At 39.6% G+C, this 14,353-nt stretch overlaps 1 long non-coding RNA gene across 1 annotated transcript; it reads right to left on the reverse strand.

Moving 5' to 3' along the window:
• Positions 1 to 4,241: 4,241 nt before the first annotated feature.
• Positions 4,242 to 5,416, reverse strand: LOC146754150 (uncharacterized). Its single transcript, XR_014939731.1, has 2 exons — positions 5,310 to 5,416; positions 4,242 to 4,489 (listed from the first exon to the last, which is right to left on the reverse strand). It is a non-coding gene; the product is annotated as an uncharacterized LOC146754150 (long non-coding RNA).
• Positions 5,417 to 14,353: the final 8,937 nt, after the last annotated feature.

Consider the following 14,353-nt stretch of genomic DNA (forward strand, 5'->3'; position numbering starts at 1 on the left):
AGTTAGTTTGTATGTATTCACATTTATAAAGAACTCCAGAAACTAATTCTATTTCACATGAGAAATTTCTGATAAATTCATGATTGACATAGAGGCTCAACATTAAGCCTTCTAGATACGTTTGGGCAATGCTCACAGGTAACAATGACTCCCATAAAAAGGAAGAGAGAAAAAGAGAGAAAGGAGAAGGAAGGGAGAAAGGAAGGGAGGAAGGGAGGAAGGAAGGAAGGAAGGAAGGAAGGAAGGAAGGAAGGAAGGAAGGAAGGAAGGAAGGAAGGAAGGAAGGAAGGAAGGAAGGAAGGAAGGAAGGAAGGAAGGAAGGAAGGAAGGAAGGAAGGAAGGAAGGAAGGAAGGAAGGAAGGAAGGAAGGAAGGAAGGAAGGAAGGAAGGAAGGAAGGAAGGAAGGAAGGAAGGAAGGAAGGAAGGAAGGAAGGAAGGAAGGAAGGAAGGAAGGAAGGAAGGAAGGAAGGAAGGAAGGAAGGAAGGAAGGAAGGAAGGAAGGAAGGAAGGAAGGAAGGAAGGAAGGAAGGAAGGAAGGAAGGAAGGAAGGAAGGAAGGAAGGAAGGAAGGAAGGAAGGAAAGGATATAAAAATTATTAATATTAATAGTTCCTTTTTGGCAATGGGATAGAAACATTGCCTAAAACTGCTTAAAGATTTTTGTTGTGCATTTTCAGAATGAGCAGCTATTACCTGTGCCATGGCCTGATGCAGGATCAGTCAGATCTCTATTACATATAGCAATAGCTGTCTGCTTGACTCAGACTCACTTGGTTAAGTAACCTATTGGTTGATTGAACTGTTTTAATTTAGGTGCACAATGGGCTATAGGACTGGATAGATCTTATTTATTAACAGTTTTATAAAAGTAGATTATCTCCATCATTGTTTTCAATTAAGTACTGAAGCAAAGACATGTCATGACTTGTGCTTTGACACTGTGAGAACAGGTTTTATGTTATGTGCCAAACACAAAAGGTAGATGTGTGACATCACATTTCCTGCTTGGCAGAAAAAGAACAACAGTTTATATGTTCAACAATGTTGTCTTTACATTTTCTCTTAATCCTCATTAACTCTGCTTTTAATTGTTTGTGCTTCCCTGGAAACTTCTGTCTGGTTGTACTGAGGAGCTCTGTGTCCATCAATAATGAATTAAGCCTTTATGGAAACCTGTTATTTCCATTCTTAAGCTGCACCCTTCAGGAAAAGAGGAATTTGATGAAGCATCTGCTATTAGCAGAGACAAAACCACTTGTCTGCCTGTGCCCAAGTTATTCTGCCTCATTTCCTTTCAAAAGAACATAAATGCTTCAATTTTTCTCCCTGGTTTCCTTTTATGTGCTAATGCCTTACACAAAATCCTGAACAGTCTCTTACTCTTGTATTTGCCATCAGTCCAATTGACTCACTTTATGCTTTCTGAATTTGCCATTTATTGTAACCTTGAGCCATAGCTTTCTTTTCAAGCTCTTGCTTGGTGTATTAGGTTACATGGGTTTCTGATTTTCCTTGAATCAAGGGAAATAAATATGCAGCATTGTAACTTGTTTCTTGTTTGTGTTTTCTGGTAATGAAAAATAAATTAATAATTTTCACTGCAGCAATGTTAATGATGGTAATTTTATTACACTGTATGACAAGCCATCAGAAAAGAAAATAAGCATGCAAAGCTACATCTTTTATGGCCTTGTTTACAATGAAATACTGAAACTGGCAATTGTGGATAGTTAACTATTTGATAAACTGTGTAATGGTGCAAAAGAAAGTAAAGCAAAATGAAGCCATTAATATTAATCAAAATTAATTTTTCATTGGCTGGGGAATGTCAGAACATAAGATTCTGTGGGACTTTTTGGAGATTCTTGGCCATAAAAAATAACAACTGTGTTCTTCAGGAGGAAGCTCAGAGCAGCAAAACAAGGCTTTGAGGTGTCTCTGTCAGAATGTTCATCAGCCACTCTAGGCAGTGGAAGTGACCTGCTTCTTCTCTGTGTTGAACATCAGAAAACCTTCACAGACAGGCAGAGGCAATGGGCTTAAAACTTGCCAGCCCCACATCATGCATCATATAATTGCATGATGGGGACTGTACAGGAAGGAATTCTTCTCATGTTTATTGCCTACCAGCGTGGTATGACAGTGGCTGAAATTTAGTTCTCCTGCTCTGGAACCTGTTTATTCATTCATTATACACACTACCTTAGCATAAAATACATTCTCAAAATCACCCCAAAACAGGGAACAAATGGGTATGAATGTCAGCATTTATCAGAGATGTATGATATCTAACATTTGCATTCCACTGAGTTTTTTTAGGCTCTTTTTATGATTACACTTGGTGTAAGCATAAATAGTCCAAGCTTTGCTTAGAATATCAGCTTCAAATGAACTCCAAAGGATTGAGACTCCAAAGGATAAGGAAATCTGAATTTCATGTAAGTAAATTCAGACCACAGGGAAACTGAGAAATTCACTGCTCTAGGAAATCATAAAAAAAAAATAAGATAAAAATCAGTCTGGATTGTGCATGTGTGTTTTATTTTCCAAGGACTAGATAATTATATAGTTAAGGAATATAAATTAAACCTCATGTTCCATGTAACAAAGTTGTCTGGTTACGTGTTGCAATGAATAGAGTTTTATAAGTTTAATAGAGTTTAATAATTTTAGCAGAGTTAAATAGAGATTTGATGTAGCTCTTGTTGAAATCAAAGGTATTTCCCGACTTTAATAGAACTGATGTGGTTCTGGCTCTCAGATGCCTCAGATCTGAGCCTAAATCCTGTGAAGCATCAGATGTTGGGAATGGCTATTTGAGCTGTTTTCATGTGATATGTTAGTAATAGAGGACTCCATTCATTTGGAAAAATAGCAAAGCGAAGACCTATGAAGTGGAAAGTGCTTTATTCCCCCTCAGAGAAATACTGTTTCTTTTATAGTCCACAGTGTCATGCAATCTCCAGAGATGTATATAAATGTGGATATAAGGTGCTGAGAGATGTAGGTTAATGGCCTTGATACTGATGGGTTGACAAGTGGACTTTATCTTAGAGGTCTTTTCCAGCCTTAGTGAATCTATGATTCTACAAATTATAAATAATTCTCATACTTCAGTCATTCAATTTGCAAATGTTAGAAAGATTAACCAATTGATGATAAAACCTAGCTTTGCCTAAAGTCTGAAATAATCATCAAAAACCTCTGTTCTACTGGGTGATAATCTGCTGAAGTCTCTTGGTAGCACAGCTGTACGTGGAAACCCTTCTGAGACCACAGAAGGCTCTTGCCTTTCTTTCTTCAGAAAATAGGAAGGCTGTAATTGTCTTTCAATTAGTGGGTGTGGTTCTCTTGGGAAACTCCTCTACTAGCATAAAAAAGTGGTGAAACAAAAAAACCCACACATTTTCTATGATACCATCTATTTGCTATTGACATAACACAAAGGTGAGGTAATAGAGCTCCTACTTTGTGCATTCCTAAAATGTCTCAGTTTTCAAGCTATTATGATAGTAACACCATATCTATATCTGTTACTGGTCAGCAGTAATTTAATTGAAGCTAAACTAAACCTTGTTGCTTCATAGTATTTACTGAAATAGGCAAAAAAAAAAAAAAGTTCTAATACACTGATAGAAATTAGCCAGACATCCAAATGCCTTCCAGCAATAGCCTGAATTCTTAATATAATCTCTAGAACTTTGTATAAATAGCAATACAACCATTCAGTAAAGCTTTAAAGAAACATCTTCCACTAGCGTAATGTGTACAATACCCAAAGTAGCTTTAACCGATCTATGCAGAAATACATATATGTTCCTGCAACTATAAGATTTTCCAACACCTCAGCTATTAATAAGTATTTCTGCAGTTTTGCACTATACTAAAGCACTCAATACATGGAATAATCATCCGCAGCATTAAAACTTCTGCAGTACAGTGGAACTCACTGTGTTCCAGATGTAGTAAAACTTAGAATATATGCTGCATTTCATTCAAATATGAAACAGAATATGTGCTGCATTTTGTTCAAATATGAAACAGAATATTTATAACTGGCTATGAGATGCGGTAATTATTAGACAGGAATTAACAGTGAAACTCCCCAACTGTATGAAAAGATGGAACTAACATTCTTCTCTGAAGATGGGAAGTTCCATAGTTAATAGAGCTCAAAAGTTCTGCTGAACCTCTCATTTCTGTTTTCAAGGATGCCCATGAACAGTGGAAAATAGGGTTGAATGTTTTGTTTCAGAATACAATTTATTGAGAAGCTGTATGATATCAACAGACTTGCTTGGTTTGTGTGCTCATTTTCAAGTGTCAGTATTTCATTACCACTGTCATCCATGCATCAACTTGTAGAACTACCATTGTATGCACACACACACTGGAAGCGTCTCACAGAATCTTGGTGGGATGTGGGAACTGCCAAGCAGTGCTGCACTCCTTTGGTAGCTTTGTAGAGTGGAGGCATTTCTGGTGATAAGCTAAGAAACATAAGAAAGCAGTGCTCAATTAAGACAAAAGTTGCAGAGTTTAAATTACAAATGTCAGGACGTGCCAACATGATGTTTCTAATAACAAGACCATGGAAAATGAACTGAACTTAATATTCCTGTTTCCACAGTAAAGTACATAGATTAGTATTTTGGCATATCTTATTTTATGAATGCCTCCAAAAAACTAATAAACACCAGCTTTACTTGCTGATCAAGTATAGAAGTTTCTGACATAATATGTACAAAATTAAGGCTATGATAAGATACTTCTATATTTAATATCTACACAGTTTTGAAAGAAAAAGCTGCTCAGACAAAGTGTTTGAAATTATGGGCTTAATATTTACAATACTTAAGCAGTTCAAATCATGTATTACAGTGTCTGGTGTATCAAGTGCGGTGCAGCAGAAGCTACAGGAATTTTCACTCTGAAGTAGTTTTGCAGATTTTCTCAGAATAAAGTGACAGAAGTGATTTTGTTTTCACAGGTCAAAATTCTTTTTACATAAAAATAATTATTATTTTTAAAAAGCAAAGCTTTTCCAAAGACTTCAGAGTTCCTCTCCTGGCCTTCAGTATTTTTCCATGTGTAAATCTCCTGCAAGAGCCTTTAACATTATTATCTAGATAAGAGAAGACATAAACCTTCTGTAAACATTGTGTGGTTTCACATGCAAACACATTATTCATAATATTCATTATTAAACAGAAGATGTCAAATAAATTTGTGGATTGCCTCAAAAAGCAACTTCACACAAAGCTTTCTAGAGACCTCAAAAATCATGTGCACTATAGAAATAAGACTTACATATGGGTCTTGTTGCTTGCTGTGCAGCAGTATTTAATTAGAGGTCTGATGGTAATGAGCCTATTTCCCATCCCAGGTGGAGAGGGAATGAAAGCTGTGTGAAAGAAGTGGGAGTTATGTAGAGTCTCAGATATCAACAGAGAAAATGATGCTGTTAACAGCAAGGTGAAAAAACAGAAAGCACAGTCTTCTCATAATTAACCCAAAAACTTCACCTTCTGTTCATTTCTAGACTTAAAACTTCTTTATTAATTTCTGTTTTTATAAATCACAGAATCACAGAATTGTAGGGGTTGGAAGGGACTTCTAGAGATCATCAAGTCCAACCCCCCTGCCAAAGCAGGCTCCCTACACCACGTCACACAGGTAGGCGTCCAGGTGGGTCTTGAATATCTCCAGAGAAGGAGACTCCACCACCTCCCTGGGCAGCCTGTTCCAGTGCTCCGTCACCCTCGCTGTAAAGTTCTTCCGCACATTCGTGCGGAACTTCTTATGCTGTACTTTTATCCCATTACCCCTAGTCCTATCCCCACGCACTACTGAAAAGAGACCAGACCAGCCTCACCACTATGGCTCCCACACCTCAGGTATTTATAAACCTGGATCAAGTCCCCTCAGCCTTCTTTTTTCAAGGCCAAACAGACCCAGTTCCCTAAGTCTCTCCTCACAGGGGAGATGCTCCAGGCACTTCACCATCTTAGTGGCCCTCCACTGGACTCTTTCCAAGAGATCCCCGTCTTTTTTGTACTGGACACAATATTCCAGATGAGGCCTCACCAGGGCAGAGTAGAGGGGGAGGATCACCTCCTTCGACCTGCTGGACACGCTCTTTTTAATACACCCCAGTATGCCATTGGCTTTTTTGGCTACAAGGGCACACTGCTGGCTCATGGTCAATCTGTCGTCCACCAGGATGCCCAGGTCCCTCTCAGCAGAGCTCCTCTCCAGCAGGTCTTTGCCCAGCCTGTACTGGTGCATGCAATTATTTCTACCCAGGTGCAAGACTCTATACTTGCTTTTGTTAAACCTCATCCCATTTCTTACTGCCCAGCTCTCCAGCCTGTCCAGGTCTCACTGAATGGCAGCACAGCCTTCAGGCGTGTCAGCCAATCCTCCCAACTTCGTGTCATCAGCAAACTTGCTGAGGGTGGTCACTATCCCCTCATCAAGGTCGTTGATGAAGATGTTGAACAAGACCGGACCCAGCACAGACCCCTGGGGGACGCCGCTAGTTACAAGCCTCCAGCCAGACACTGCACCGCCAACGACAATGCTCTGCACTCTGCCAGTCAGCCAATTCTCAACCCACTTCACTGTCCATTCATCTATCCCATACTTCCTCAGCTTTGTTATAAGGATATCATGGGGGACAGTATCAAAAGCCTTACTGAAATCAAGGTAGACTACATCTACTGCCCTCCCCCTGTCCACCCAGCTAGTGACATCTTCATAAAAGGCCACCAGGTTGGTCGAGCACGACCTCCCCTTGGTGAACCCATGCTGAGTACTCCTGATAACCTCCTTATCATCCAGTTGTCTGGAGACGGCATCCAGCACAAGCTGTTCCATCACCTTCCCTGGGACAGAGGTGAGGCTGACTGGCCTATAGCTACCCGGGTCTTCCTTCTTGCCCTTTTTGAAGACTGGAGTGACATTGGCCATCCTCCAGTCTTCAGGCACCTCCCCAGTTCTCCAAGACCTCTGATAGATTACAGAGAGCTGCTCAGCAACAACCTCTGCCAGCTCTCTCAGCACCCGCAGATGCACCCCATCAGGTCCCATGGATTTATGGACCTTAATGTTTCCTAGGCACTCATGGACCACCTCTTTCCTGATTAAAGGGAAATCTCCCATTCCCCAGACTCCCTCATCAACCTCCAGGGTGTGGGATTCCTGAGGGAGAACCCTTTCACTAAAGACAGAAGAGAAGAAGGCGTTCAGTATTTCCGCCTTCTCAGCATCCCCCGTTACCAGAGCGCCCCCCTCACTTAGTATGGGGCCCACATTCTCCCTAGCCTTCCTTTTGCTGTTAACGTATTTTAAAAAGTCTTTTTTATTATTCTTTATCTCAACTAGATTCAACTCCAGGTGGGCTTTGGCCTTCCTGGTCGTATCTTTACAGTCCCTGACTACATTCTTATATTGTTCCCAAGTGGTCAGACCCTTTTTCCACATATCAAGTGCTTTCTTCTTTCTGTGGAGCTTGCACATGAGCTCCTTACTCATCCACGCAGGTCTCCTTGCACCCTTTCCCGATTTCTTAGTCACAGGGACACACCGATCCTGAGCTTGGAAGAAGAGCCGTTTAAACACTAACCAGCTCTCACAGGCCTCCTTGCCTTCTAGCACCCTGGCCCATGGGATAGCCCCAAAATGCTTAATTTTTTTTCATTGCTTTTCATTCCTTTAGTCCTGTCTCCGGACTACTGAAGAAATCACTGAGGTGTCTATTAATATAGTTTGAAGTCAGATAATGGAGCAGACAGCAGACGTTTTCAAGTTCTCTCTTGATTAGACATACTGTGCTCTGTTCAAGTCCTAATGAGCACAGCCAATTTTTCTTTTGCATTCCTCCTTCAATTTTCTTTCAATAATTACTGAAGGCAGGTTAATTAAAACCAAGCCTGTTGTACATAGAATTAAGTAATGTAACATTGTTCTAGAATATCTATTACAGGACCAGTGGAAGGTTGCCAAGGAACTGAGTATAGCTCATACTGTCATGTGCCCTAGAACAGAATGTACAGTATTGTGGTAGTGGCCACACAGCATGTTGTCAAGCAGTGTGATATTACACTTTGTAATGTCATGATGATGTTAATAGTTTATAAAATAAATCAGTTAAATGAGGCAGTTAAGAAGAATGGGATAGAGAAAAAGAATAACATGAAATGAATCTTCATATTTCTGCATAAAATGCTCCAGTTTAAGTAACAAATACTTGGGTTTAGGTAACTAACAAATGAAATAAAACCATCAAAGAACATCTACTCCTTGTAATTTATCTCATTTTATCTTAAAAAATTGTGTTCCGCATTTTTGAGCATATAAAAAGTAGGTAGGTATGATTCTGCAAGTACATAAAACTCAGCTTTTCATTTATTTATATTTGAGCATAAACTACAGCATAAAGTTCTGTAGACTTCAGAGGGAGATTTTCCTGAGTGTGGTCTACTAATGATAGCAGTGATTTCTGGGATTTGATTAGTTTTCTGAATATCAGCAAAGGGGACACAAGACAATATTTACAGAGAAAGTCATCCTGTTAGATACAGAATTATTTAAAAGAAACCTGATGTACACGTTCTAGTTTTATCTGTGTTAAAACATTTTCCCAAGTGAGCAGATTGGTTTTGTGACATTATAATGGTACAATGATGATTTCTGAGGTTTTGGGGAAAAAAATACATTGGCCTGAGTTTCAGTAAGTGGCAGTGCTGATGGTAAACAATTTCTTTAGCTGACTTTGAAATATGTTCCACAAAGTGAAACTTCATGCTGTGGGAGGAATGCATTCAACCTAACTGTAGTTAGGGGATAAAAAACGTGGGGAAATGATCCCAGTCTTTTTCCTTCAGTCACTGTAGACAAATTTACAGCTACAGAGTATGAGTCATCTGACTTTTTTCAAACCTCTGTCATAAAACTTCTATACATATGGGGTCTTTTTTCCATATTTTTGGAGTGAGAAATACAACTTTGCATTTCCTCTGAGTCTTATTTTTAGCACTTAAGATGGTTATGTAGGCATACTTGTGCCTCCATTCATTACAGTTCAGTCTGGAATTGTCACTGACCACTTAAACCAACTCAGCCTAACCGATATGTTGGCATGCAAGTACACATTGCCTTCTACTACAGAACAGTAAACTGCTGTGTGAATAACTGTAAATTATCAAAACCTAAAACAGCAAGATAAATTCATTAATAATAAAAAAATTTTTAAAATGTAAGAATCAGAATGCTAGCTAGCAGAGCAGCTACCAGAACAATAACGTCCTCTCCTACAGGAAGTGACATTTTTTTTTAAACTCTATTGTTCTTATTTACAAGAATAAAAAGCCTTCTTCCATAAGCCATGCAAATGCTCTGCAGTCAACACCTTAAATCTGACTCACAAGAGAGATGCTCCCAAAAGAGTCCTCACAGATGGTTTGTTAGAGAGGAGGAGAGCAAAGAGGAAGAAAAAAAGCAAAGCTTTCCTTTTCCTACTTTGCAGGCTATGTCTACTGATGTGTGTCCAGCTCAGCTTCATCTTACGTTCTATCTTCTCACAGATCACAGAATCACAGAATCATTGGAGTTGGAAGGGATCTCAAGAGATTGCTGAATAAGTACCCAACCTGTTTGGTAGGCATCCAGATGGGTCTCAAATATCTCCACATAAAGGAGACTCCACAGCCTCTCTGGGCAGCCTGTTCCAGATCTCTGTCATCCTTACCATAAATAAGTTCTTCTACATGTTTGTGTAGAACTTCTGTTGCACAAGTTTTAGGTCATTACTCCCTATCTGATCACTACACACCACTGAGAAGAGCCTGGCCTCATCCATTTGCCTCCCACCTCCCTTTCAATACTTATAAACATTTATCAGATTCCCCTCAGTCTTTTCCTCAGGCTGAACATTCCCAGGTTACTTAGCCTTTCCTCATACAGGAGAGTCTTCAGACCTTTTATCTCTTTGTGGCCCTCTGCTGGACACTTTCTAGGATATCCCTGTCTTTTTTGAACTGGGGAGCCCAGAACTGAACACGGTATTATAAATGTCCAAGTATTCAGACTTCAATCATAACACTAGGCCTTAGACTAAAACGTATTATCACATTTGTGCTAATATGACAATATTTTTTTAAATAAAGTTTTGCAAAACTTTTGACTTAGTATTGCAAAATGTACTGATCGAAAAGCTGTGCTCTACAATATAAGTAGTACATGAAGAATGAATTAAAAATTGGCTGGTGTTGCTCAAAAAGTAGGTGTCCTTGGAGAATGGCCAGTGAACATGTGTGGGTGTTTCCAGAGGCTGGAAGTCTGCAGCTGTTCTATATTTAAATCAACAGTAGTATCATGATGACTTTGAAGGGGTAGTATGTATATATGGCCTTGTAACTCAGGCTAGTTCAAGGAATGTTTAGTATGGCAAAGTACAATGCTAAAAGTCCATCCATAATCAATGTGTGCATATGTTTTGTGGACAGCCCCAACTCTAGATAGACCAGAGATCTTACAAGGTTCATTTATAATGTGGTGTTCAAGTAGTTCTGCTCCCTGACCCTGCATGTTCAGAGGATGTGTTGGAATGAGATAGAGGTCTGTGTCTGCTGAGATTTCTACTGCATGAAAGTAGAGCATACTGGGGAGTAGAGAGTGGGGGAATTAAAGGGAGGGGGAGGGGGGTAGAATGGAAAATTGTGCTTTTCCAGGTTATATCAGAGTGGTTATAAATAGCCAACATGAGTGATTATTCTCCTTTACTCAGCACCTGTTGGGCAGCACTTAGAATACTGTGTTCAGCTCAGAACCCACCTCTCTAAGAAGGACTGATAAACTGAAGCAAGTTCAGCACAGAACCATTAGAGTGGCCAGGGTCCTGCTGGACATGCCTTGTGTGGAGTGGCTGAGGGAGATGTGTTGACTGATCCTGGAGAGAAAGTTCCAGAAGTATCAAGTAGAGCTTCCAAAACATGGGAGCAGACCAAGCCAGACACTTCACTGTGGTGCACAGCAGAAGCACAAGACAGAGCAGTCATAAAATGAAATAGAGGATCTCAATCAATATTAAAACAAAACAAAACAGAAACAGATCACATTATCCAGAGAAGTCATGAAATCTCTTTGCAGAGGTTTTCAGAATTTGGTTGGAGCAATCTGGTCAGATTTCAGTGCTCTCTCCATTCCGAGCAGGATTTTGATGCTCTGAGGTACCATCTAAATAGAACCACTCTGTTATTTCATGCTCATTATATGTAATTTTTGATATGTAAAAACAGGAAAAAATCCCAGACAATAATTTAAAAACTGGGGGAAAAAAAAAACCAACCAAACAAACAAAAAAACCCCTTATATTCATATATGTAGAGTTCCTTTTCTTTAGTACAAAATACGTACTATAAATAGTGCATATAATTATCGCTGTCACAAATAAGTACATGGGAAGCACTGAATATGCACATTCTCACAGAAGGACATGTGGAAAATTTCTTCCCAAAATGAAGTGTGTTCCTCCAGGTCTTCAGTGAGACTACTAGTAATAAGACGTTGCATTTTTATCAAGTCTTTCATATTTTGGACTTGGAATTATTAAAAGAATGAGATAACAAGCATAAAGTTAATTCTGAACTCGGTGGTGTATTTTAGTCTCAAATGAATTTGATTTGGCAGCTGTGGAATAAAAAAATGAATGCGTAGGTACTGAATGAGTAGCATTCCTGGGAAGCAATGAAAGTCACAAGGATTCTGTCAGTTTGTGTTCCTGAGCTGTTGGTTAAGCAGAACACCACATGGCCCCAGTCTGTAAAAAATGATCTTTTTTTTGCTTTATGTGCTTATTCTGGAATACCATAAAGGAAATTATCGTAGCAGATTATCCCTCTTTAGTTTCATCAGTATTCACTGAGTTTTTTATCTCCCCCTAATCCTTTGTAAGGCAGCTGTACTAGGTGACCCAGCAGGGCTTAGAGCCACTTCTTTTCTGACTCTGCCCCATTTAGGAGTTAGATCTCATTTACCAGCCCTGAAGCTGCCATAAGCATCTAGTCAGTATCTATCTCCATCTGCATAAGCAGTAACTAGAGGTGGCAGCAACACATTTTCTCACTTCTTCATGCCTGTTTCCCATTCAAAATCTGTGTGTTGCAACTCTGTGTCTGGCAGTCCCAGTTTGCAGGGCGGGCAAAAGGAGAACACTTTGTGAGGGCTTTCAGCAGAACAGTCACATACTCAGTTACCTCCCTGAGCTCCCCTCTGATCAGTTGCTTAATCACACACCTGAACAGTCAGACAAGGCTGAAATCCTGGCACATAGACACATCTCTCTCAAATACAAACTTGGAATGGGTCTGAGAAAAAAGATGTGGAAAGAGGTTAAAAAATCAATAAGAGTGGTTAGAAGAATGTGATAGGTGCCTTTTGGTTGAGTGATGAATATACCTGAAAAATAAAATGAATGTATTGAGCTAGCTCTATTCTTGTGATAAATAAAAATCAGAGGTTATCTCTGGAAAATAGAAGTCATGTGAGTACATCATGCTGACACGCACAAAATCAGAGCTTTACTCAGAGGTTTTGTTTAATGGGAGAAACAGATCTGCAAGGAGAATGCCAGCCATACTTATGGCCACAGAACACATACAAGCATTTACCGGATTTTGTTTGAACTACAAGCACTTGGTTTAGTTTGTTGTAACTTTGTGTTCACAAATGTTTTTTTGATTACAATGCCTTTGGTCTACTGATCATAGTTACTTTGTAACAAAAGGAAGTCTTGCACCAGTCGGAGGCTGCAGAATTAATGACTTCAGCTTACAGCATAGCTATCGTAGCTATCAGCTATGATTCCTCACAGAATCACAGAGTGATGCGGGGTGGAGGGGTGTTAAAACTCACTCATTTCCAACCCCCTGTCATTGCCAGGGCTGCCCCCACCAGCTCAGGCTGCCCAGGGCTCCTTCCAATCCAGCTCTGAGCAGCTCGAGGGCTGGGGCACCCATAGCTCTGCGGGCAGCAACACCAGCGCCTCACCAGCCTCTGAGTAAAGAATTTCCAATTGACATCTAATCTAAGTCTCTCTTCTTTTAGTTTAAAGCCATTCCCCCTTATCCTATTGCTATCAGACCACATGAGAAGTTGGTCTTTCTTTCTCTTTTTTTAAAGCTCCCTTCAATTACTGGAAGACCACAACAAGGTCTTCAAAGAGCCTTCTCTTCTCAAGATGAACATGCCCAATTCCCTCAGCCTTTCTCTATAAGATATGTTCCAGATCTCGGATCATCTTCTTACTTTTATTTCTTTTCCAAGTAGTTTGTTTCGATTGTTACATAAATTGCATTTCCTCTCCCGTAGATCAGTGAAGATACTCCCCCTTCTTTTCCACTCAGCATAAAAGTAGTCTACATAAAATAATGTATCACTTTTGCAAAGGCCCACAGCACATCCCTTTGAATGCTCCATAAGGCTGCAGAAGCACACTGAACTATGCTCAGCTACATTTTGCACCACCAGATATTCAGGTTGGATTCTAGGAAAAGGAGTAGTGTTCATTGTTTTTAACCTTCAGCATTCACCACTAAAAATCAAGCATCCCCTGTTATCATTGCACCTGTCCCAGTACTGTGAATGCTTCATTCTTCTTCCTTACTCTGCTTCTGCTACATCCCTTGGCAGGAAGGACTCAGGCCCTTAACATTTTTTTTTCTTTCCCTGAATGTTTAATTTTACTAATACAAATAAGACTTCTATAAACAAAGCACTCCTCTACTACAGTGGGCTTGGACAGAGACTGAAACAGATAACTTGCATTTGAAACAAAACACGCTTATAAGGCAAGGTCAAATCAAATATTACTGAGTAAAGAAGAAAAATTACAGAGTGAGGAGAAATTGATTACAACTCTTCACACTGTGGGAAACACCCAAGCATAATTCATGTTAAGCCAATGGAAACACTTTCTAAATTAAACTCGTGAAGTGGAAATTAGGAGACGTGTGTGAAATTTGTGTATTGAATTGATTCAGTTTTTCAGATATGAATATAAAAATGTAGCTATAAGCAAGAGAACCAGTAAGGATCATACATGAGAAAAACATCCCATCCACTAGGGAAGCCCAGTCTTCAAAGTTCAGACATGAGCTGTTGGTCCATGTTTTCCAAACAGTCAGGCTTATTAGGGCTTTAGCCAATCTCATGTTTAGTAGAAAAAAATTACATCTCATTTAACACACCTCTAAACTCAAATCGCCATTTTACTTGGCCACATTTCGTGTCAAAATATATTTGTTTAATACAGTATTTTAAGTATTTTAAGTGAGTTTCACAGTAATACGTTG

Source organism: Coturnix japonica, chromosome Z (genome assembly GCF_054131305.1).
Source record: "Coturnix japonica strain WE chromosome Z, WE-NBRP24, whole genome shotgun sequence".
Classification (NCBI taxonomy): domain Eukaryota; kingdom Metazoa; phylum Chordata; class Aves; order Galliformes; family Phasianidae; genus Coturnix; species Coturnix japonica.